We start from the raw sequence: 25,708 nt of genomic DNA on the forward strand, positions 1-25,708 counted from the left end.
TCCTGCCAGATGTGGAGCTTCTGCACAAAGGAGCTGAAACGAACGCCAAAGCTAGATGTGCTGCACTGATAGACCCTGAACGCCGACAGAAATTCAGTATCAGTGTAAGGATGTGTATATTTATGCAACCATATTATTTACTTCTTTATTTTTCTTTTTGCAGCCACAATAATTTCAGTCTGTTTCTCAATGGATTTGTACAGATTATGGGCAACATTAAACGGGAGAAAATTCTGAAATTATTCTTATAGGTAGGTTGTTTTTTTCTTTTTTTTTTTAGGGTCGGCTGTGCACAAATGTCACCTACAAAATTTTTATCTTTATGTTTAAAATGTTTGAAATCAACACAGAATGTTCTGCATTTTTACACTTTGAAGGTTATCAAGTTATTGCTAGTGAAAAGTCCACTACCCTTCCTGAAACTCATCACTTATGTCTGGATGATGTCACTGTTCATCTCTGTATGATCACCGCTGATCTCTGTATGATATTATCCCTGATCTCTGTATGATGTCATCCCTGATCTCTGTATGATGTCATCACTGATCTCTGTATGATGTCATCCCTGATCTCTGTATGATGTCCCTGCTGATCTCTGTATGATGTCACTACCGACCTCTGTATGATATCATCCCAAATCTCTGGATGATGTGATCATTGATCTCTGTATGGTGTCATCCCTGATCTCTGTATGATATCATTCTTTATCTCTGTATGATGTCATCCCTGATCTCTGGATGGTGTCATCATTGATCTCTGTATGATATCCCTGATCTCTGTATGATGCCATCCCTGATCTCTGTATGATGCCATCCCTGATCTCTGGATAATGTCATCACTGATCTTTGTATGGTCTCATCCCTGATCTCTGGATGTCGTTATCACTGATCTCTGGATGATGTCTTTAATGATCTCTGTATGTCATCCCTGATCTCTGGATGATGTCATCCCTGATCTCTGGAAGACGTTATCACTGATCTCTGTATGATGTCATCCCTGATCTCTGGATGATGTCATCCCTGATCTCTGGATGATGTCATCATTAATCTCTGTATGATATCCCTCATCTCTGTATGATGTCGTCCCTGATCTCTGGATAATGTCATCACTGATCTTTGTATGGTGTCATCCCTGTTCTCTGGATGTCGCTATCACTGATCTCTGGATGATGTCTTCAACGATCTCTGTATGTCATCCCTGATCTCTGGATGATGTCATCCCTGATCTCTGTATGGTGTCATCCCTGATCTCTGGATGATGTCATCCCTGATCTCTGTATGGTGTCTTCCCTGATCTCTGGATGATGTAATCACTGATCTCTGTATGATGTCTTTTGTGAATTCTGTGGCAGAGCTCCCTCCTGTGGTCACAAGTGGTACTTCGGCTGGTTCTCTCTGTGAGCTTCCGTTGGTGGAGGAAAGTGGTACTGCGGCTTCTGAGTTTCCTTCCTCAGGTGATGTGGTGAAGTCGTTAGGTGCTGCTCTATTTAACTCCACCTAGTGCTTTGATCCTGGCCTCCAGTCAATGTTCTAGTATTGGACCTGTTTCCTCCTGGATCGTTCCTGTGGCCTGCTGCTCTGCATAGCTAAGTTACTCTTTGCTATTTGTTTGCTGTTTTTTTCTGTCCAGCTTGTCAATTTGTTTTTTACTGCTTGCTGGAAGCTCTGGGACGCAGAGGGTGTACCTCCGTGCCGTTAGTTCGGTACGGAGGGTCTTTTTGCCCCCTTTGCGTGGTCTTTGTAGGGTTTTGTGTTGACCGCAAAGTTACCTTTCCTATCCTCGCTCTGTTCAGAAAGTTGGGCCTCACTTTGCTAAATCTATTTCATCTCTACGTTTGTCTTTTCATCTTAACTCACAGTCAGTATATGTGGGGGCTGCCTTTTCCTTTGGGGTATTTCTCTGAGGCAAGATAGGCTTATTTTCTACCTTCAGGCTAGCTAGTTTCTCAGGCCGTGCCGAGTTGCATAGGGAGCGTTAGGCGCAATCCACGGCTGCCTTTAGTGTGGTTGGAGAGGATTAGGGATTGCGGTCAACAGAGTTCCCACGTCTCAGAGCTCGTTCTTGTTTTTTTGGGTTATTGCCAGGTCACTGTATGTGCGCTGACCTCTATGTCCATTGTGGTACTGAATTACCTTTCATAACAGTACTGTAGGCCAAGAGTACTAATGATTCTCAATAGAGGGAAAAAAGAAGTTCTGAGACCATTTTTTTTTCTTTGCACTGTGTTTTGCCTTTTTTTTCCCCTAGACATTTGGGTGGTTCAGGACACAGGTGTAGCAATGGACATTAAAGGTCTGTCTTCATGTGTGGATCAGCTCACGGCAAGAGTACAAAGTATTCAAGACTTTGTGGTTCAGAATTCTATGTTAGAACCGAGAATTCCTATTCCTGATTTGTTTTTTGGAGATAGAACTAAATTTCTTAGTTTCAAAAATAATTGTAAACTATTTCTGGCTTTGAAACCTCGCTCCTCTGGTGACCCAGTTCAACAAGTTAGGATCGTTATTTCTTTTTTGCGTGGCGACCCTCAGGACTGGGCATTTTCTCTTGCGTCAGGAGATCCTGCATTAAGTAATATCGATGCATTTTTCCTGGCGCTCGGATTGCTGTACGATGAGCCTAATTCTGTGGATCAGGCAGAGAAGAATTTGCTGGCTCTGTGTCAGGGTCAGGATGAAATAGAGGTATATTGTCAGAAATTTAGAAAGTGGTCCGTACTCCCTCAGTGGAATGAAGGTGCGCTCGCAGCTATTTTCAGAAAAGGTCTCTCTGAAGCCCTTAAGGATGTCATGGTGGGATTTCCTATGCCTGCTGGTCTGAATGAGTCTATGTCTTTGGCCATTCAGATCGGTCGACGCTTGCGCGAGCATAAATCTGTGCACCATTTGGCGGTATTATCTGAGCTTAAACCTGAGCCTATGCAGTGCGATAGGACTTTGACCAGAAGTGAACGGCAAGAACACAGACGTCTGAATGGGCTGTGTTTCTACTGTGGTGATTCCACTCATGCTATCTCTGATTGTCCTAAGCGCACTAAGCGGTTCGCTAGGTCTGCCACCATTGGTACGGTACAGTCAAAATTTCTTCTGTCTGTTACCTTGATCTGCTCTTTGTCATCATATACTGTCATGGCATTTGTGGACTCAGGCGCTGCTCTGAATTTGATGGACTTGGAGTATGCTAGGCGTTGTGGGTTTTTCTTGGAGCCCTTGCAGTGTCCTATTCCATTGAGAGGAATTGATGCTACGCCTTTGGCCAAGAATAAGCCTCAGTACTGGACCCAGCTGACCATGTGCATGGCTCCTGCACATCAGGAGGTTATTCGCTTTCTGGTGTTGCATAATCTGCATGATGTGGTCGTGTTGGGGTTGCCATGGCTACAAGTCCATAATCCAGTATTAGATTGGAAATCCATGTCTGTGTCCAGCTGGGGTTGTCAGGGGGTACATGGTGATGTCCCATTTCTGACTATTTCGTCATCCACCCCTTCTGAGGTTCCTGAGTTCTTGTCTGATTACCGGGATTTATTTGATGAGCCCAAGTCCGATACCCTACCTCCGCATAGGGATTGTGATTGTGCTATCGATTTGATTCCTGGTAGTAAATTCCCAAAAGGTCGACTGTTTAATTTATCTGTGCCTGAGCACGCCGCTATTCGGAGTTATGTGAAGGAGTCTTTAGAGAAGGGGCATATTCGCCCGTCATCGTCGCCATTAGGAGCAGGGTTCTTTTTTGTAGCCAAGAAGGATGGTTCACTGAGACCTTGTATAGATTATCGCCTTCTAAATAAGATCACGGTTAAATTTCAGTACCCCTTGCCATTGTTATCTGATTTGTTTGCTCGGATTAAGGGGGATAGTTGGTTCACCAAGATAGATCTTCGTGGTGCGTATAATCTTGTGCGTATTAAGCGAGGCGATGAGTGGAAAACTGCATTTAATACGCCCGAGGGCCATTTTGAGTATCTAGTAATGCCGTTCGGACTTGCCAATGCTCCATCAGTGTTTCAGTCCTTTATGCATGACATCTTCCGAGAGTACCTGGATAAATTCCTGATTGTGTACTTAGATGACATTTTGATCTTCTCGGATGATTGGGAGTCTCATGTGAAGCAGGTCAGAACGGTGTTTCAGGTCCTGCGTGCTAATTCTTTGTTTGTGAAGGGATCAAAGTGTCTCTTTGGTGTTCAGAAGGTTTCATTTATGGGGTTCATCTTTTCCCCTTCTACTATCGAGATGGACCCTGTTCAGGTCCAAGCCATCCATAATTGGACTCAGCCGACATCTCTGAAAAGTCTGCAAAAGTTCCTTGGCTTTGCTAATTTTTATCGTCGCTTCATCTGCAATTTTTCTAGTATTGCTAAACCATTGACCGATTTGACCAAGAAAGGTGCTGATGTGGTCAATTGGTCTTCTGCTGCGGTGGAAGCTTTTCAAGAGTTGAAGCGTCGTTTTTCTTCTGCCCCTGTGTTGTGTCAACCAGATGTTTCGCTTCCGTTCCAGGTCGAGGTTGATGCTTCTGAGATTGGAGCAGGGGCTGTTTTGTCGCAGAGAAGTTCTGATTGCTCGGTGATGAAACCATGCGCCTTCTTTTCCAGGAAGTTTTCGCCTGCTGAGCGAAATTATGATGTGGGCAATCGAGAGTTGATGGCCATGAAGTGGGCATTCGAGGAGTGGCGTCATTGGCTTGAAGGAGCTAAGCATCGCGTGGTGGTCTTGACTGATCATAAGAACTTGACTTATCTCGAGTCCGCCAAGCGGTTGAATCCTAGGCAAGCTCGTTGGTCGTTGTTTTTTGCCCGTTTTGACTTTGTGATTTCATACCTTCCGGGCTCTAAAAATGTGAAGGCGGATGCTCTGTCTAGGAGTTTTGTGCCCGACTCTCCGGGTGTATCTGAGCCGGCGGGTATCCTCAAAGAGGGAGTAATTGTGTCTGCCATCTCCCCTGATTTGCGGCGGGTGCTGCAAAAATTTCAGGCTAATAAACCTGATCGTTGCCCAGCGGAGAAACTGTTTGTCCCTGATAGGTGGACGAATAAAGTTATCTCTGAGGTTCATTGTTCGGTGTTGGCTGGTCGTCCTGGAATCTTTGGTACCAGAGAGTTAGTGGCTAGATCCTTTTGGTGGCCATCTCTGTCGCGGGATGTGCGTACTTTTGTGCAGTCCTGTGGGATTTGTGCTCGGGCTAAGCCCTCCTGTTCTCGTGCCAGTGGGTTGCTTTTGCCCTTGCCGGTCCCGAAGAGGCCTTGGACACATATCTCTATGGATTTTATTTCAGATCTTCCCGTCTCTCAAAAGATGTCAGTCATTTGGGTGGTCTGTGATCGCTTCTCTAAGATGGTCCATTTGGTACCCTTGTCTAAATTGCCTTCCTCCTCTGATTTGGTGCCATTGTTTTTCCAGCATGTGGTTCGTTTACATGGCATTCCAGAGAATATCGTTTCTGACAGAGGTTCCCAGTTTGTTTCGAGGTTTTGGCGAGCCTTTTGTGGTAGGATGGGCATTGACTTGTCTTTTTCCTCGGCTTTCCATCCTCAGACTAATGGCCAGACCGAACGAACCAATCAGACCTTGGAAACATATCTGAGATGCTTTGTTTCTGCTGATCAGGATGACTGGGTGTCCTTTTTGCCTTTGGCTGAGTTCGCCCTTAATAATCGGGCCAGCTCGGCTACCTTGGTTTCACCGTTTTTCTGCAACTCTGGGTTCCATCCTCGTTTCTCTTCAGGGCAGGTTGAGTCTTCGGCTGTCCTGGTGTGGATACTGTGGTGGACAGGTTGCAGCAGATTTGGACTCATGTAGTGGACAATTTGACTTTGTCCCAGGAGAAGGCTCAACGTTTCGCTAATCGCAGACGCTGTGTGGGTCCCCGACTTCGGGTTGGGGACTTGGTTTGGTTATCTTCTCGTCATATTCCTATGAAGGTTTCCTCTCCTAAGTTTAAACCTCGTTTTATTGGTCCGTATAGGATTTCTGAGGTTCTTAATCCTGTGTCTTTTTGTCTGACCCTTCCAGATTCTTTTTCCATACATAACGTATTCCATAGGTCATTGTTGCGGAGATACGTGGCACCTATGGTTCCATCTGTTGATCCTCCTGCCCCGGTTTTGGTGGAGGGGGAGTTGGAGTATATTGTGGAGAAGATTTTGGATTCTCGTGTTTCAAGGCGGAAACTCCAGTATCTGGTTAAGTGGAAGGGTTATGCTCAGGAAGATAATTCCTGGGTCTTTGCGTCTGATGTCCATGCTCCCGATCTTGTTCGTGCCTTTCATATGGCTCATCCTGGTCATCCAGGGAGCTCTGGTGAGGGTTCGGTGACCCCTCCTCAAGGGGGGGGTACTGTTGTGAATTCTGTGGCAGAGCTCCCTCCTGTGGTCACAAGTGGTACTTCGGCTGGTTCTCTCTGTGAGCTTCCGTTGGTGGAGGAAAGTGGTACTGCGGCTTCTGAGTTTCCTTCCTCAGGTGATGTGGTGAAGTCGTTAGGTGCTGCTCTATTTAACTCCACCTAGTGCTTTGATCCTGGCCTCCAGTCAATGTTCTAATATTGGACCTGTTTCCTCCTGGATCGTTCCTGTGGCCTGCTGCTCTGCATAGCTAAGTTACTCTTTGCTATTTGTTTGCTGTTTTTTTTCTGTCCAGCTTGTCAATTTGTTTTTTAATGCTTGCTGGAAGCTCTGGGACGCAGAGGGTGTACCTCCGTGCCGTTAGTTCGGTACGGAGGGTCTTTTTGCCGCCTTTGCGTGGTTTTTGTAGGGTTTTGTGTTGACCGCAAAGTTACCTTTCCTATCCTCGCTCTGTTCAGAAAGTTGGGCCTCACTTTGCTAAATCTATTTCATCTCTACGTTTGTCTTTTCATCTTAACTCACAGTCAGTATATGTGGGGGCTGCCTTTTCCTTTGGGGTATTTCTCTGAGGCAAGATAGGCTTATTTTCTATCTTCAGGCTAGCTAGTTTCTCAGGCCGTGCCGAGTTGCATAGGGAGCGTTAGGCGCAATCCACGGCTGCCTTTAATGTGGTTGGAGAGGATTAGGGATTGCGGTCAACAGAGTTCCCACGTCTCAGAGCTCGTTCTTGTTTTTTGGGTTATTGCCAGGTCACTGTATGTGCGCTGACCTCTATGTCCATTGTGGTACTGAATTACCTTTCATAACAGATGTCGTCCCTGATTTCTGGATGATGTCATCAATAATCTCTGTATGTCATCCCTGATCTCTGTATGATGTAATCACTGATCTCTGTATGATATCCTCACTGATCCCTGTATGATGTCATCCCTGATCTCTGTATGATGTCATCCCTGATCTCTGTATGATGTCATCACTGATCTCTGTATGATATCCTCACTGATCTTTTATGATGTAAACCCTGATCTCTGGATGATGTCATCCCTGATCTCTGGATGATGTCATCCCTGATCTCTGGATGATGTCATCCCTGATCTCTGCATAATGTACTCACTGATCTCTGTATGGTGTCACCAGCCATATCTGGATGATGTCACCACTGATCTCCAGATGATCACTGTTATTAACCACAATTCTAGGATCTTCAGGAATCCCCGGCTCAGCTGGTCCCACGATACATTTGCATTAAAATCTATCTTGAACCAATAAGATGATTCTCAGAATCTTACTTCTCAGAGTCTAGTGTATGATGTCATCCCTGATCTCTGTATGATGTTGCAGCAGAGACCTGGTCGTTGCAGTATGACGATCTGCCGCTAAGCGGAGTGATGGTACGTCTGATGGCACTAAAGGAGTTCTTCTGACCAGGTATCACCAGCACACATTACTCTTCACACTCCGTCCACTAGGGGGAGAAAAAGGCTTTATTTATTGGGCCACTCCTCAAACTGGTAAAACTAGGGGTTGGATAGGAAGTTAGTCAGAAGCTGACTGGGTTGGATTCAGGCAACATCCCGTGGCAGGGGGTGTTGCAGGGAGAAGATTCAGGGGGGTCCCTGTCAGGTGTGGGAACCTGGCAGGTACATAGCGAACAGAACGTTACGGAACCGCGCCTGCACTACCTTGCGGCGGTATCCTAAGAAAGAGACACGAAGCGAAGGATATTGTGGAACAGTGAGAAACGAGATCAAGCACAAAAGAAAGCCAGTAGGAGTCGTGCCCGGAGAACGGCAACATCCTACTGAGGCGCGTAGCCGGTGGCCGGAACACCGAGGAAGTAACTGACTCTATGCCTTACTTCAAACTCCGCAGGACAGTTAATTATAGGTTGGCTGTGTACCTTTAATTTCCTACGCAGACATAGGGGGCAACGCGTGGAGAGGGGCATCTCTAGGGTCCCGGAAGAGCTCCGAGCCTCCCGTCATACGGGTGCGTCCTAGCCATAACATACCTGGGGGACGAGAAACTAGAAACATCTGGAACGAAGGAGAAAGAATTAGAAAGAACTAGAAAGAACGAACGAGAACAGAAGTTGTGAGGACTGTTCCGAATGCTCAGCAGGGTAGCACTACAACACACAGGCGCTAGTGGTAGGCAACGATTTCCACCTGCAAAGGGAACTCTGGATGTGCCATCGACCCGGCCGGTTTCAGACAGCCCTGTTAACCATGCTCTGGATTGAGGATCCTGAAGTCTTCAGTAAAGAGGTAAAGAGACTGCAACCCTGTGTCCTCGTTATTGTCTGCACCTCACACCATCACCATCCACCTTACTGGGAAGCCCTGGGGACATACTTCACCTGTGGGAAGGTATACCATCTAGCTGCCATCACATCACCTCAGTGGACCCCAAGCAGCGTCGGTCACCCTGACCGAACACCACAGGTGGCGTCACGAAACCTTGACAGACTTACATCACACCTTTCATTGGACGCCCCTTAGCAGGGTCACGGACCGGGTCCAGCCACCGTGACAATCCCAGAACTGAGACCGAAAGGACCGGTACTGAGTAACCTGTGGCCCTGTGTCTGGGGGCGCTCCAATGTCACTGCTGATCTCTGTATGATGTCACCACCGATCTCTGCATGATGTCACTGCCGACCTCTGTATGATATTATCCAGAATCTCTAGATGATGTGATCATTGATCTCTGTATGGTGTCATCCCTGATCACCAATTCTGGCAGATAGTCTGGCCAACACACCTTCTTATCCTCCTCCAACGTTCTCAGCATTTGAAATAAGGTTCTGTTGAAGCATTCACAAGCTCCGTTGCCTTGAGGGTGGTAAGGGGTGGTCCGGGACCGCTCGATGCCATACATGCGATACAATTCTTCCATCACCTTGCCTTGGAAACATGCGCCTTGGTTGGAGTGGATGCGCTTTGGGCACCCATACACCCGGATGAAGTCTTGACAGATGTCTCGCACCGCCGATTCCGCAGTCTGGTCTCTAGTTGGAGTGACTACTGCGAACTTAGAGAAATGATCGGTCATCACCAAACAGTATTGCAGCCCCCGGGCTAAGTGTCCCACAAGGAGATAGTCGATCATTAAGACTTCTAGCGGTTCCTTTGTATGGTTTGGATGGGTGCCCTCTGTTCAGTACTCTTAATGAGGTCACGTACTCGACATTGCTGGCTAAAGTGTGCTCCGAATTCGTGGGCTTCTTTAGCTACTTCTTGAGCCATTCTTCGTGGGATGACCACTTGCCACCTTACTTCCATATCTTTTGGCTGTTGCCATTTACGATATAGCACTGACTCTTGCACCTCCAGTCTATCCCACTGATGTCGCACTCCTCAATTCAGAGTCCAGATCATCTCTCTCTTGTTTGCCAGGCTTGCGCTTTTGAGTTACACAGCATTTCATCTGTCTCAGCCCTTCATCTTCATCCTGAATGTGTTCCCATTCCTCATTGGTTCTCCCCAGGGACTGGGGTAATGCGCAGGCCTCCCTTCTTGACTGGGCTGCAACCATTGGGGGCTTAAACTTGCGAAAGTCTGGGGTTTCCTCCTCTTCGAGTTGCTCATCAAGATCCCCCACTGGAGTCTCCACAGTCACTCTTGACAGCCCATCAGCATTTGTGTTTTCGGTAGCAGGGCGATAACGGATGGTAAAGTCGAACTTGGCTAGGCGAGTCACCCACCGTTGTTCTAAGGTCCCCAATTTAGCATTCTCAAGGTGGGCCAGGGGATTATTGTCTGTTCGAACTTGAATCTTGGCACCTGTCAGGAAACCTGCAAACTTCTCTGTCATGGCCCACACCAGGGTCAGGAGCTCTAACCGGAAGGAGCTGTAATTGTGAGGGTTTCTTTCGCTGTCTCGCAGGGACCTGCTGGCATACCCGATGACTCTCTCATGTCCATCCTGTATCTAAGAAAGTACTGCACCGAGTCCATGAAGGCTACCATCTGTGTACAACAGGAACGGTTGATCGAAGTCTGCATAGGCCAAAATCGGGGCTGAAGTAAGGGTATTCTTTATAGCCTGGAAGGCCTCGTCTTGTTCCTCTGCCCAGGGGATGCGCTGGGTCTTCGGCACTCCAGCGGTCCCCCTCAGCAACTCCTTGAGAGGACCCGCCACCTTCGCGAAGTCTTTAACAAACTGGCGGTAGTACCCAGCGAGTCCCAGGAAAGCCTGGAGTCCTCTCACTGTTCGAGGGACTGGCCACTTCTGGATAGCAGCCACTTTTTCTGGCGAGGGTAGAACTCCATCTTATGACACTACGTGGCCCAGGTACTCGATCTCTCTCTTGAAGAGGTGGCACTTCTTTGGCTTCACCTTCAGGTTATGAGCCCGCAGTCTTCCGAGTACCTGTCCAAGCCGGGCAAGGTGTTCTTTGAATGAAGCCGAAAACACAATGATGTCATCCAGATAGATCAGGGTAGCCTCAAAATTTAAGTCTCCCAAACACTTTTCCATCAGCCGTTGAAATGTGCCTGGAGCATTGGAGAGCCCGAAGGGCATCCGGTTAAACTCGAACAGCCCCATAGGGAGGATGAAGGCGGTTTTCTCTTTGTCCTTCTCTGCCACGGCTACTTGCCAGTATCCACTTGCTAGGTCCAGGGTGGAGAAGTACTTGGCTTTCCCCAATGCTGTCATGGATTCCTCGATGCGGGGCAACGGATACGAGTCTCGAACAGTGCAGGCATTGAGTTTCCTGTAATCTACACAGAACCGGATGGTCCCATCCTTTTTCTTGACGAGCACCACCGGCGCTGCCCAAGGGCTCTGACTACTCTGCACTACTCCTGAATCCAGCATCTGCCTCAGTAATGTTTTCACCTCTTGATACATCTTGGGAGGGATCTGCCGGTATCGTTCTTGAATTGGACGAGCTTCCCCAGTCGGTATCTCATGCGTGATGGCTGTCGGTATCTCATGCGTGATGGCTTCAGTACAGCCGAAATCCTCGGCGTGACGGGCGAATGCGGCCTGATTTTCCCACAGCATAGTTTCTATTGCTTGCACATGCTCAGGGCCCAGAGCCTTCACATCCACTTCCATTTGATCAAGGATGACCCGTCCACTCCACTCCGGGGATGGCGTCTCTTCGTCCTCCGCAGCAACTGCTAGGGTCCACCCCATGCCTTTTTTCGGTGATAAAGACATCTCCTTCTGACTCACCACTTCACCCTTATGTAGGTACACCAGGGCCAGATCAGTCCCTCGTGGCAAGGTGACCTTCACGGGGCCCACGTTCAAAGCTCTTATGGGGACATATCCTCGCTGGACCACAGCTATCGTACAGGCTATCATGACTTCTTGGTCCACTCCTCCGCCTACCACAGGCTGAACAACCACTTCCAACCCGTCAAGGTTGCGGTGAGTCCCCACTGGAAGGTATACTATAGTTTCTCACTCGGGAGGTAGGATTACAGGTTCTTTACCAGGAGCACTGATGACCCCTACCGTCTGATAAGATGGCACACTCTTCTGTGTCCCACAGACGCTGATCAGTCGTTGAAGGGCTTCTTGAGTAGGCTTATGTATAGTAGCCTTCTTCCAATATCCAGGTCCCCGTTTGGTACACATAATCTGATCGAGTTCACGTAGGATGTTCATTCCCAGTACTACAGGCACATCTTCCTTGATAGGCTCAGGGACTAGCAGGATCCCTTTTCTCCCAACGTCTTGCCCACAGATTCAAATATTCGTCCACACGACCCCTGTGACCGGGATCGGTTGTTGGTTGGCAGCAACCAATCGGATCAATGTCTCTTTTTCTGGCTTGGCCAGGTCCTGGAAATGCTGCTTGAAATACGCTTCTGGCATCGTTGTCACTTGTGACCCGGTATCTATCAGGCAATCCACTAGAACTCCTTCGAATTCAGCACATAGGATGGGGCTCCCAGCAATCAAGTGTTCGTTATTATATGGAGCGGCCTCTCTCCTCGCCTCCCCCACAGAGTGCCACACTACTGCGGGGGTTGGTAGTTTAACGACGGCTTCCGCTGGCCTTGAGTATAGTTCCGACAGTCTCTGGCAAGGTGCCCCCTTCCTCCACATTCCCAGCATTGGATGCCTCCTCCTCGCGCCTCCAATGCCTGACGGGAGGGGGCTTGCTCCCACTGATCCCTTATCAGTCGGGCTGAAGTATGGTTGCATGAGTACAGTGGGTCAGACTGTTGTAGTTCCCCCACTCTTCGCTCCATCTGGATCAGTTTCTCTTGCACGTTGACAAGGGACCGCTGCAAGTCTTGCACCACCTGGACCAGCACCTCCTGATGGTTTGGGTCCCCTCTGGTATTGGCGCCCTGGACACGCATCACCCCAGCCGCATAGCTTTCTTCTTTACTTCGGGCCACTGTTTCCGCCAGGATTTGACGAAACGTAAGAGCCGGATCTGCCCGGACCCGTTCTGACTGCTCAAATAATGTAATGGCGGCCGACAGCACTACTGCAGCATAAAGTGGTTGCTCGTCCTAACTCCACAGGACCCAAGTGGAGAGGTACATACCAACGTATTGAAGTGAAGGACAGCATCCAATCCAGGTGAAGAGAAGAAACACTTTATTGTGCCATAGGTGCAACGTTTCAACCTCAGAGGGTCTTTTTCAAGCATACATAATGATCAGTATGACGGCCTTTTATAGGAAGTAGATCACCACCACCTGGCAGGTCCGCCCACAAAATTTACATACATATTTTCTGGTGATCATAATGACAATAAAAAATGTGCAAATTGTGTGACATAAATAATTAAAAATACATTACAGTATTATTACAATCCCCTATTGCGGATAATACCATTCATGATCATCCTAACAAGCACATGTAAACGGTCGATAGTAAACAAACAACATTGCCTGTCATGTCTAAGCCTATCAGAAAGCTCAAGGGGGCCATAATACACATGAGCAGCCTATCACCGGGCTTGTATCATATCACTCATAGTGGACCAATCAGTACCCAAGGTGAAGATCCAATCTGGGGCACCGGTACATCACCAGCCCCATGTAGTGGAGCCAATCCAGGCTCCATATCTACTTGCCTGGAAACGCCTCCCAGGCTGATCACAACACCCCTCGTCCGTGACATCCTGGTTCTCCACTATAGGCAAGAGTCCCGGCATCAGTGCGCACATCTGCCGGCTCCAGGGTAACGCAAACATGAAATGACATGCAGCGCCAACTCGGGCCGCCGAGAGACACGCCCACCGGCGCCAACACCCGCCCCATGTAAAAGAGCCAATCAAGGCTCCTGGCCCACATCAACTACATCGCCCCCATGTCAGTCACATGACTGACCAACACTGACGTCCAAAGCTTTCCTGACGCACTGTTGAGGGAAGGAGTCCCCGACCAAATGTGCACGCCCACCAGCCCCCCGGCGACGTATACAAACCATGCAGCGCCGCCTAAGCCAGCCGAAGGGCATGCCCACCGGCCGCAAACTCCACCCCCCACAGAACAAGCCAGACTACGTGTATAAGGAACGCACATCCACCGGCTCCCCAGCGACGCATGCAACACATGCAGCGCTGCCAGAGAGAACCGAAGGGCATGCCCACACACAATAGACCAAACTATAGATCCACCAATACCACTCTAAAATACAAATGCGCGTGCCAACCGACCTTCAGGGTTTATGAAGCGGTTTATAATGATATTCTAGTCCCCAAACCACTGCTTGTCTCAAGGATGTGCTGTGCAGTCCCAGAATGAATTGCTCCCGGAGTATCCGGTCTTTAGAGCCCATGCCGCCAAATTCATCCGCCTCCTTCCTCTGCACCTCTGCTATCACTTCTTGCAGTGCTGTTGCATACTGAGAAATTCCTTCTTCTTCCCGCTGCAGCCTAGAGAAAAATTTGGCGCGAAGGTGTCCGGCGCTAGCAGTCTCGCCGTAGATCTCTTCCAGGAACTTCACTAGCTCCTTCAGGGTACTACGGGTGAGTTCTGGTTGTAGGCAGACGTTTATATGGGCTTCTCCCTCTAGGGCAGTTAACGCAATGTCCACTTCTAGGTCTGGGCTGATGTTATAAATCTTCAGGGTGCTTTGCAGCCCGGACACCCAGTCAGACAGTGGCATATTCTTGCCGTCAAACTTTGGTAGCACACTAAATATGGTGCCCATAGGGAGTGTCCTTGCAGGGGTTTCACCAATGCCCACAGCATCTCCATTAACATTAGCATTCCTGCCATTGCTGTCTGCTGCCTCCATCTTGGTGACAGTACCCTGCTCGCAGCGCCGCTTGAAGCGATGGCCGGGGGACCAACACTGTGCAGGAAGACTACTGTACACAAGATGAGGTGCAAACAACAAAGGGTTGATTTATTAGAAGGCAAGGAATGAAGGGAACGAGGAAGATGCAAACGGGTTTACAATGGCAAAAGACAATGTGCATGTGTTATCTTTCCTGTAAAATAGCACGGTGCTACAACTATTACAGACTCAGAATATGTCTCAAAAGCAAGTTTAAACAATTAACAAATAACGATGCTACTCTATGTATAACCTCCCTGGCCTTTACTAAGCAGGCCACACGGCTCCCGTGTACTGACTACTGAGGCCTACACTAGGCCCTAACAGGTGCACTAAACAGGAACAGACTCAAGGTGATGTTGGGGACTCCGGTCCAGTCCCAGGGGGGCCCCCAGAAGTCCAATATGGTGGTGCGCACAGCTTTCTGTCAGCTCTGTGAAACGTGGTCTTCTCCTTGCTTCTGGATCCTAGGGATGCTCCTGGAAACTGTAAGTCCCTTTCTCAGTATCTTTGTGGCTTCACAAACTAGCACAGAACAGCCACCTTTGCCGTACCTGGAAAAGTCTTGCAAATTTCACAAGTAAACTTCGTCCCAAGCTGTGGGACCTTTCTTGTAGCAAACAGCACAGTTTTCTCTAGCAGCTCCAGCTCACACACAGTTCAGGCTCATCTCCTCCCCTCATCCTAGGGCAGTTTATCTTCACCGTTTATAGCAGGGGAAGCAGGACATTCCATCGCACCAGACAAGGGGGTGCTGTCTCTTAAAATGGCAGCGTGTTATTGTCTATAACAGCACGTACTCACTGATCTCTGTATGGTGTCACCGGCGTTATCTGGATGATGTCACCACTGATCTGCAGATGATCACTGTTAGTAACCACAATCCTAGGATCTTCAGGAATCCCCGGCTCAGCAGCTTCCACGATACATTCGCATTAAAATCTTGAACCAATAAGATGATTCACAGAATCTTATTTCTCAGAGTCTGCAGACCACTCCCCTTCTGCACTCCCCCCTCCTCAGCGAACCTCTCCCCTTCTGATCTTCCCTGTCCTCTGCGGACACTTCCCCTGCTGATCTCCCCCTTTGCGGACCCCTTCTTAGCTGATCTCCCTCTCCTCTGGGGAACCTTCCCCTGCTGATCTCCCTTCTCCTCTGTGGACCCATTCTTTGCTCATCTCCACCCTACTCTGTGGACCTCTGTGATCTCAATCTCTTCTGGGGGACCCTCCCTTGCTGATCTCCCTTCTCCTTTGAGGACCCCTCTATTTGCTCATCTCCCCCCTCTGTGGACGCCTCCCCTGCTGATCCCCCCATATCTGTGGACCCATCCCCTGCTGATCTCCCCCTCATCTGGGAACCCCTCTCCTGCTGACCCCTCCTCTGCTGTTCTCCCCCCTCCTCTGGGGACCCCTCCCCTGCTGATCTCCTACTCAGCGGACCCATCCCCTGCTGATCTCCCCCTCCGTGGACCCCTCCCTTGCTGATCTCACCCTCTTCAGCGGACCCCTGCCCTGCTGATCTCCCCCTCCACTGTGGACCCCTCCCTTGCTGATCTCACCCTCCTCTACCGACCCCTCCCCTGTTGATCTCCTACTCAGCGGACCCCTCACCTGCTGATCTCCCCCTCCTCTGTGGACCCTTCCCTTGCTGATCTCACCGTCCTCTGTGGACACCTCCCCTGCTGATCTCCCCCTCCCCTGCTGATTTCCCTTTCCTCTGCTGATCTCCCCCTCCTCTGTGGACCCCTTCCTTGTTGTCCTCCGCCTCCTCTGTGGGCTTCTCCTCTGTTGATCTCTTCCCCCTCTTTGGACTCCTCCCCTGATGATCTCCCTCTCCTCTGCGGACCCCTCCCCTGCTGATCTCCCCCCTCTTCTGCAGACCCCTCCCCTGCTGATTTCCCTCTCCTCTGCTGATCTCCCCCTCCTCTGTGGACCCCTTCGTTGTTGTCCTCCCCCTTCTCTGTGGACTCTTCCCCTGTTGATCTGAGACATTTTTCTCATCTTGTTTCTGAAATGAGTCATCTCTGTTGCCCCCATAAAAATCGCCCAGAAATCACATTTTCAGGCTTTATAGTCCAATAAAGAAGAAGCAAAAAATTGATGGAGCTGATTGAATTGATGGAACTGCTGGAAGTCTTTCTGCTTCAATAATGTGAAAGTCCTGAAGACATAAGAAAAGACAAGAGGGCAAATTATCAGGGGGAAGGGTGGGAGGGAATCACGCGTGGGGTAAATATGGGGAGTGAGAGGTTTTCATTTTCAGGGGTTGTGAAAATACAGAACATTACAAAAGGGGCTCTAGATGTCCAGGGCCGGTAGGATTTTATCAACAGCACAGAGGAGTAAAGTTTGATTGCTGGGTAGAAGGTATTTATCTAAAAGCTCCCATTCCTTCTGTAGGGGGCACTATTTCACTACTGGACTCACATTTCCAGGTTTTTCTTGTATAAAAACATCAATTATTTCAATCAAGTTGAACAAACACAAACGAAATGAGATTTAAAGCCGCAGTGCAGAAACGTGGGGAGCAAAGTCTCCATAAAGCAGCATCACTAGATCTTGTCCTATTTATCAGGATCCCCGGTATCATTGCCGGACGTTCCCCGCTAATCCCGGGATCTAAACCCACAGCCGCTCTGCGAGGCTGTCTCGGGCAGCGGCGCGTGTCTTTTCACCGCTGAATATACGCGGCCATCTGCTGCGCTCGGCGGGCATCTGTTTGTCTGCTCGGGACATTTGTTCTGCTCGTGTAATTTAATGGAGTCTGTCCTGTGCATGACTAACCTGGAGGAAAGCATTACACGGAGTATCGGCGAGCAGCATCGGCGCCATTGTGGACTTGTTCCATTACATTGCAATTGTGAAGCAAAAAACAGCAAAATCTGCTGCGAGGGATGGAAGGCATCCAGGAGCGCCGCCACCTGTGATTTGGGAGCGATGGCGGAGGGCGCAGGTGGCAACACTCATTAGTTTTGCTAAGTTTTGAGTCTAAAAAAGACTCGGGAGCGGATCCTCCATTTAATTGGCAGCTGTAATTTTGAAGCTGGTTACTTCCCTGGTAGCTGCCGGCACGGCTGTGCTCCGTGATTGACAGCGCTGGGGATATCGGGGGGTTGCGTTATGTCACCTAGTAATAAAGAAGAAACCAGAGGAAACTAATTTGAACGAAAGATGGCCCAATTGTCTATACGGTGACCTTTTACTGCCCGCAAACACCATCACCGCCGATGTCATTATGTCACCTGACATGTAGTACAATTTCTGCCGCCTGAGCTGGGGGTAACCGGTCAGCAGAGCATTTTCATCATATTTCAGTCATAGTAATCATAAACAGTCAATCTGAATGAGCGGAGCTTCTGTGTAAAGCATAGAGGACAGATCAGCAGCATGAGTGTCGTAATTCTGGGACATGGAGTGGACTAGTGAAGTATGGAGGAGGCTAGGCTGGAGTCACTGATTAGGTGTGTGTACAGTGTCAGACTGGAGAACATTGGGCCCACCAGAGGAATTGATTCAGAGGGCCCACATTTCTCCCCCACTAAAGAGCCCCATAGCAACTGCACTATGAACTCTTCTGAAGGAGAAGCCAGGGCCCACCAGAGGATTCTCCGGTTCTCTGGTGGGCCAGTCCAACCCTGTGTGTGTCCTATTGGAGCAGTGCTGTAGTGTAAAGAATGGGTGGAGTGGACGGACAGCTGCGCAAGGCTGTAGTCCTCTTCTTGTGAGGGGGAAGGAGTTGCAGGGAAAAACATCTGATTGGTTCACAATACTGGGCCAGTTCAGACATCACACAGACCCCGCCCACTTGGCAGACAAGACTCGGGAAGATGGAAATATATAACAGAAGAAAAGGAACAATGAAAAGCAAACAAACATCGATCAGGGGAGTGGAGGGCGCAGCTGCCCCTGGCTGGTGGTGAGAACACTGGCACTGCTTTACATTGGAGCCCAGTGATGCCCCCCAGAGGTTGGGTTCAGATGGAATTCTCCTGATCCCCTGATCTGCCAGTCTATGGCCCCTCATTCCCACTGATACAGACCCATCTGCGTAGGGCGCGATGTGACATGTCTGTCTCTGTGCGGACAGTCACAAAGCGGCTCCTGCGGCCAATGGCGGACTAACAGAAGAGGGCCCCTGTGCACGAGTAGTATATGGGCCCCTCTTTCTCAGATGTGGCCCCCTTTATCTCTTGGGCCCCTGCCTGGCTGCACAGATGGCACCGGTGCTATGCCCACCTTCGCCTGCAGCCCCCTCTCTGCTCTCATGGATCAGACACCGATGGCTGCACCGCAGCACCGGCCACAAGTGGCTCTGCCATTAATTAGTCTGTTTCATGTTAAACAAGTCATTAAATGGTTTCTGGCTCATCTGTGTAGGAAAGAAATGTTCCTAATGTTCCCTGCGATTCCCCCGCGAGAAGAGAGGTCGCATCTATATCAGCGGAAACAAAGGGGAAAGATCCGAAAAATCAGCAGAGTATCTCCCATGTCCAATATTTTGTTACAATGTATCAGTAAAATTTAAAATTCTTGGCCTGGAGTCCAGACTGGTTGTTTCAGAATCCTCTGTAACAAACCCTCAGCTGCGATATTCATTGGGGCATTGGGTTAGGAGAAGGTTTTAGCCTCTGGCTGAAAATAATATTTTACCAGAAGACTGGACGCCGGCCCTTTAACTATGCTGCTAGAGTGTGAAGGGTTAATGCCGCCCTCATGCTTTTTTCCTGCCATTTTCAGTCTTCGCCCCATCGATCTCATTTCACACAGGATAAATTCAGTTATTTGTCCCCATAACATCCTGACATTTTGCACGCAGTCGGGGTCCTATGATGTTCCCAGGTCCCCCGTCTTAATGACCTGCGGCTGATCAGCGCGGCCGGCGCCTGCGGATGGCGCGGTCCTAATAACTCCCAATAAATTAACAGAAGGGACAGGAGATCCGAGACAATTAACTTGACTAAAGCAAACCAATAATCTTGGATTTCCTCGAGATTAACTGAGATTTCTGGAAGAACTTTCCAAATGTCAATTCAAAGAGACGACCGGCGACGAGATGTTGTGATGTTTTCCTGCCGATGTGAGCGGCGGCCGGGCGGCGGCCATGTTTAATGTAGGGAGGCAGAAGTGAGGACTCGCGTAATGTTATCATTTGTCACTTACCACCAAAGGAAAAAAAGCAGAGAGAAGCCAAACAATTGCCAAACAATGATACACTGTATCTCTGGGAATGTAGCAGCTGCAATGTTTATTTATCATGATACATTTTCTCTTTTTCTAATCTGATTATTTTCAGAGCAAGATTTTCTATACAACCTTCTGCGCGTTATTATGGGGCGACCGTCTTCCCTGATCTGCTGCTGTTCGCATTCAGACATCTTTACAGCAGCCGCATGGACAATAGGAAGCAACTAATAGGAGATGTTCACCGACTTCTTGGGAAGAGTCTTGTGGGCATGCTCTGTGGCATGTGCAGAGGTCATTATGCAGGGAGGGCGAGGAGGCAGGCTGTGACCAACTGTCACATCTATCTATATATATAATTGTCTATGGGTTTTTCCGTCTGTCTGTCTTTCTGTCTGTCTGTCTGTCCTGGAAATCCCGCGTCTCTGATTGGTCGAGGTCGCCAGGCCTCGACCAATCAGTGACGGGCACAGCATCGACGTAGAAATGCCGCTCCTCTGATTGGTCGAGGTCGCCAGGCCTCGACCAATCAGTGACGGGCACAGCATCGACGTAGAAATGCCGCTCCTCTGACCAATCAGCGACCGGCTGACCAATCAGCGACCGGCACAGCGACGATGATGTCATAAAGGACGTAGACATCCCGCGTCTGATTGGTCGAGGCCGCCAGGCACAGCGACGATGATGTCATAAAGGACGTAGAAATCCCACGTTTCTGATTCAGCAACGGGTACAGTATCGACGTAGATGTCATAATGGTTGCCATGGCGACGATGATGCCATAAAGGTTGCCTCGACCAATCAGCGACGGGCACAATCTGCCGCGAATTCTGGAATCATCATTGTCCATATACTACGGGGACATGCATATTCTAGAATACCCGATGCGTTAGAATCGGGCCACAATCTAGTCTATATATATAATTGTCTAAGGGTTTTTCCGTCTGTCTGTCTGTCTGTCTGTCTTTCTGTCTGTCTGTCTGTCCTGGAAATCCCGCGTCTCTGATTGGTCGAGGCCGCCAGGCCTCGACCAATCAGAGACCGGCACAGCATCGACGTAGAAATCCCGCGTCTCTGATTGGTCGAGGCTGCCAGGCCTCGACCAATCAGCGACGGGCACAGCGACGATGATGTCATAAAGGACGTAGACATCCCGCGTCTCTGATTGGTCGAGGCCGCCAGGCCTCGACCAATCAGCAACGGGCACAGCGACGATGATGTCATAAAGGACGTAGAAATCCCACGTTTCTGATTCAGCGACGGGCACAGTATCGACGTAGATGTCATAATGGTTGCCATGGCGACAATGATGTCATAAAGGTTGCCTCGACCAATCAGCGACGGGCACAGTCTGCTGCGAATTCTGGAATCATCATTGTCCATATACTACGGGGACATGCATATTCTAGAATACCCGATGCGTTAGAATCGGGCCACAATCTAGTATCTATATATATAATTGTCTAAGGGTTTTTCCGTCTGTCTGTCTTTCTGTCTGTCTGTCTGTCCTGGAAATCTCACCTCTCTGATTGGTCGAGGCCACCAGCGACGATGATGTCATAAAGGACGTAGACATCCCGCGTCTGATTGGTCGAGGCCGCCAGGCCTCGACCAATCAGCAACGGGCACAGCGATGATGATGTCATAAAGGACGTAGAAATCCCACGTTTCTGATTCAGCGACGGGCACAGCGACGATGATGTCATAAAGGACGTAGACATCCCGCCTCTCGGATTGGTCGAGGCTGCCAGGCCTCGACCAATCAGCAACGGGCACAGCGACGATGATGTCATAAAGGATGTAGAAATCCCACGTTTCTGATTCAGCGACGGGCACAGTATCGACGTAGATGCCATAATGGTTGCCATGGCGACGATGATGTCATAAAGGTTGCCTCGACCAATCAGCGATGGGCACAGTCTGATGCGAATTCTGGAATCATCATTGTCCATATACTACGGGGATGTATTACATTCTATGGGGTGCTGTATTATATTCTAGGGGGGCTGTATTAAATTATATGGGGGGCTGTATTATATTCTGGGGGGCTGTGTTACATTCAATGGGGTGCTGTATTATATTCTGTGGGCTGTATTACATTCTATGGGGGCTGTATTATATTCTAGGGGGCTGTATTACATTCTATGGGGTGATGTATTATATCCTAGGAGGACTGTATTACATTCTATGAAGGGCTGTATCATATTCTGGCGGCCTCGACGGGCACAGCAACGATGCTGATTGGTTGAGGCCGCCAGGCCTCGACCAATCAGCAACGGGCACAGCGACGATGATGTCATAAAGGATGTAGAAATCCCACGTTTCTGATTCAGCGACGGGCACAGTATCGACGTAGATGTCATAATGGTTGCCATGGCGGCGATGATGTCATAAAGGGTGCTCGACCAATCAGCCACGGGCACAGTCTGCCGCGAATTCTGGAATCATCATTGTCCATATACTACGGGGACATGCATATTCTAGAATACCCGATGCGTTAGAGTCGGGCCACAATCTAGTATATACATATACAAAGCAGCTGTACACACACATATATACTGTCACATCTATATATATAATTGTCTAAGGGTTTTTCCGTCTGTCTGTCTTTCTGTCTGTCTGTCTGTCTGTCTGTCCTGGAAATCCCGCCTCTCTGATTGGTCGAGGCCGCCAGGCCTCGAGCAATCAGCGACGGGCACAGCGACGATGATGTCATAAAGGACGTAGAAATCCACGTTTCTGATTCAGCGACAGGCACAGTATCGACGTAGATGTCATAATGGTTGCCATGGCGACGATGATGTCATAAAGGTTGCCTCGACCAATCAGCGACGGGCACAGCATCGACGTAGAAATCCCGCGTCTCTGATTGGTCGAGGCCGCCAGGCCTCGAGCAATCAGCGACGGGCACAGCGACGATGATGTCATAAAGGACGTAGAAATCCACGTTTCTGATTCAGCGACAGGCACAGTATCGACGTAGATGTCATAATGGTTGCCATGGCGACGATGATGTCATAAAGGTTGCCTCGACCAATCAGTGACGGGCACAGTCTGCCGCGAATTCTGGAATCATCATTGTCCATATACTACGGGGACATGCATATTCTAGAATACCCGATGCGTTAGAATCAGGCCACAATCTAGTCTACTATATAATTGTCTAAGGGTCACTTCCATCTGTCTGTCTGTCTGTCTGTCACAGATATTCATTGCTCGCGGCCTCTGTCTGTCCTGGAAATCCAAGTCGCTGATTGGTCGCGGCAAAACAGCCACGACCAATCAGCAACGAGCAGAGACTGGAAGAAAATGGCCGCTCCATACTCCCCGCAGAAAGTGTCCCCAGCGCCTGCTCCATACTCTCCGCTCCATACTCCCCGCAGCGCAGTCAGTGTCCCCGGCGCCCGCTCCATACTTCCCGCAGTCAGTGTCCCCGGCGCCCGCTCCATACTCCCCGCAGTCAGTGTCCCCGGCGCCAGCTCCATACTCCCCGCAGTCAGTGTGCCCAGGGCACGCTCCATACTCCCCACTCCATACTCCCCGCGGCGCAGTCAGTGTCCCCGGCGCCCCCTCCATTCTCCCCTCTCCATTCTCCCCGCGGCGCAGTCAATGTCCCCGGCGCCCACTCCATACTCCCCGCTCCATACTCCCCGCAGTCAGTGTCCCCGGCGCCTGCTCCATACTCCCCGCTCCATACTCCCCGCAGTCAGCGCCCGCTCCATACTCCCCTCCGGTCACAGCTCACACAGGGTAAATGCCGGCGGTAACGGACCGCGTTATGCCGCGGGTAACGCACTCCGTTACCGCCGCTATTAACCCTGTGTGACCCCAACCTTTTACTATTGATGCTGCCTATGCGGCATCAATAGTAAAAAAATGTAATGTTAAAAATAATAAAAAAACAAAAAACCTGCTATTCTCACCCTCCGTTGTTCGCCGACCCGCTCGCGCCTGCCGCCATCTTCTGTTCCCAGCGATGCATTGCGAAATTACCCAGAGGACTTAGCGGTCTCGCGAGACCGCTATGTCGTCTGGGTAATTTCCCAATGCATCCTGGGAACGGAAGATGGCGGCAGCCGCGCGCCTATCGCCGGAGCTCCGCTGGATCCCAGGAGGTGAGTATATAACTATTTTTTATTTTAATTATTTTTTTAACACTGCTGTATACTACATAGGCAGTGTTATGTACTCTGTGGACTGTGCTATATATTAAGTGGCCACTGTTATATACTGCGTGGGCTGTGCTATATACTACGTGACTGGGCAGTATACTACGTGGCTCTGTGCTGTATACTACGTAGCTGGGCAATATACTACGTGACTGGGCAATATACTACGTGACTGGGCAATATACTACGTGACTGTGCTGTATACTACGTCGCTCTGTGCTGTATACTACCTCGCTGGGCAATATACTACGTTGCCAGGCAATATACTACGTGACTGGGCAATATACTACATGGCTCTGTGCTGTATACTACGTGGCTCTGTGCTGTAAACTACGTCGCTGGGCAATATACTACGTCGCTGGGCAATATACTACGTGACTGGGCAATATACTACGTGGCTCTGTGCTGTATACGACGTCGCTTTGCAATATACTACGTGGCTGGGCAATATACTACGTCGCTGGGCAATATACAAAGTGACTGGGCAATATACTACGTGGCTCTGTGCTGTATACTACGTGGCTCTGTGCTGTATACTACGTCGCAGAGCAATATACTGCGTGACTGGGCAATATACTACGTGTCTGTGCTGTATACTACGTCGCTGTGCAATATACTACGTGACTGGGCAATATACTATGTGACTGGGCAATATACTACGTTGCTGGGCAATATACTACGTGGCTGGGCAATATACTACATCCAGGGGTGGATTAAGGGTAGCCAGGGCTCCGGCTTGTTCACACACTGTGGGCCCCCCCGGTCATGTGACGGGGGTCATGTGACGGGGGTCATGTGACGGGGGTCATGATATACCCGAACCAGATTATTCCAGAAAAAGGGCCGGGCCCTACTGTACTGTAACCTATTAAATATTTGTTAAAATCTGCAATACAATTTAGGTATATCTTGACCAATAATATCACATACAAGGAACAAATACCACTGCACCATGACCAGACTACAAATTACAACCACAGTGATCGAATAATATCACATACAAGGAACAAATACCACCGCACCATGACCAGACCACAAATTACAACCACAGTGATCGAATAATATCACATACAAGGAACAAATACCACCGCACCGTGTCAAGACCACATATTACCACTTGGTGACCAAATAGCACATACAAGGGACAAATACCACAACACCATTTCCAGACCACATATTACCACCATATAGTGACTGAATACTACAATACTGATCAGTAATAAAAAAAACCAAAACACAATACTATCACCATAAGTGCCAGTATTCACAGGAGATCTGTACTTAGTATGCAGTGTCTGTGTAGAGGTAATACAGTGATCACTGGTGACATTGTACACAGGACCTCTGTATATAGTATACAGTGTATCGTGTCAGTGTATAAATAACACTGACTCACCAGTGACGTCTCTAGTTGAAGTCCTTCATCTTTCATCCAGCACAGACCGCCATCATTTCTTCCAGCCAGGACTCGTTTCTGCAGGAAATAACACAGTTATCTCGAGCTCCGCTTGCAGAACACATTACTTAATTTTTCACAACTTCTAAATTACACCACATGAAGAAAAAAAGGCGATATAGTGTCACTCTGCACAGTAACAGGACCGCCCCCCATTTAAAACAGTACACTCAAAAAATAAAATAAATACATCACTGCAGTAATAATATCCCTTAATTAGCCCCTATGGTAATAATATTCCCCATCCTGGCCCCGGGTGTCTCATTCCTGGCTCCAGCCATATGTTCTCCCA

The sequence above is a fragment of the Ranitomeya imitator genome, chromosome 1 (genome assembly GCF_032444005.1).
Source record: "Ranitomeya imitator isolate aRanImi1 chromosome 1, aRanImi1.pri, whole genome shotgun sequence".
Taxonomy (NCBI): domain Eukaryota; kingdom Metazoa; phylum Chordata; class Amphibia; order Anura; family Dendrobatidae; genus Ranitomeya; species Ranitomeya imitator.